This window comes from Phaethon lepturus, unplaced genomic scaffold (assembly GCF_000687285.1).
Source record: "Phaethon lepturus isolate BGI_N335 unplaced genomic scaffold, ASM68728v1 scaffold21743, whole genome shotgun sequence".
NCBI classification, from domain to species: Eukaryota; Metazoa; Chordata; class Aves; order Phaethontiformes; family Phaethontidae; genus Phaethon; species Phaethon lepturus.
Window position 1 is genome coordinate 50,283 of NW_010527285.1, and position 1,164 is coordinate 51,446.

Here is a 1,164-nt window from a genome sequence, read left to right on the forward strand (position 1 = left end):
GCTCTTATTACCAGATGGCATAAAGAGCTTTGCAGCATACATTAATCTAGCTTAGAAAATTTTCCATTTCCCTTCAGTGCCATTCCTGTCTGCTAAGTTTTACACTTCAGCAGTATTTCCGCATGTCATCTTCCTCATTGTTTGATGTTGGTTTGCAGCTTAGCATTTGGCTTAGAATATACCATAGATTAATTGATAGCTTTGCCTTGCGCTTTTCAACACCTAGGCTCCCATCTGCCTGTGACAGTTGTGGAACTGTGATGTTCTGCCAGTCTGTGCATTATTGGACCTGCTTGCTGGTTTCAGTGCAGAGGCACAGGCAAGGAGAAATGTGCAACTATCTAAAAGCAGTGAAGACCTCCTGGTCTGGGCAGCGGTGTCCTCATGGCTCTCCTGGCACAGTCACTCATGAGACTGAGGAAGCTCTGTCACAGGTAGATGTGGTCCTTTTGGAGCCCTGTTCCAGTGTTCAGTGTTACTGTCGCAGTAACAGCTGTATTTTGCTGTTTTGCCCATACACTTCTGTCTCTGTATCAGTAGGGTCAAAGCAGATTAAGTAATGCCAGAAACGCACAGGCTCTCTGACGCTTCATTTTCTGTGGTCTGCCTTTTCGTGCAAACATGCAATATGCTGATATGTCAGTGCAAGTATCACTTCATCTGTTTTCACATCCGTCCTTCAGATACAACTGACCACGTTTTTACCAAGGAAGCAAGACAATATTAACTCTCTTTCCTCATCTTACTCCTTTCCTCTAGCGACTCTGCCACTACTGTTAGTCCCTTTGATTTTGGTTCTGTTTTAACAAAGACCAATGTACAACAGAAGTAGCACTGTTTATGACTTTATTTGTTTGCTTACTACGTATCTGGCTACACATGTGACGTGATTCATATCTATTAGACTGTAGATTCTTTGCACTATGAATTGTCTGTATCTGGGTCTGCAAGGCACCTCATCAGTTGGAGCTTACATCCCAAATGGGACCTTTAAATGTTATCCATAATCTTCTATAGACACTTTTATCTGTCTAGGAGACATTTGGGATCCCACTGCTGAGCACAGTATCTGCAGACCTGGAGCAGTGGACATCACACTGGGATGCTCCAGCCAGCCTGTGAACATGAAAGAACAGGTCAGGATATATGAGCATCTTTTATGCT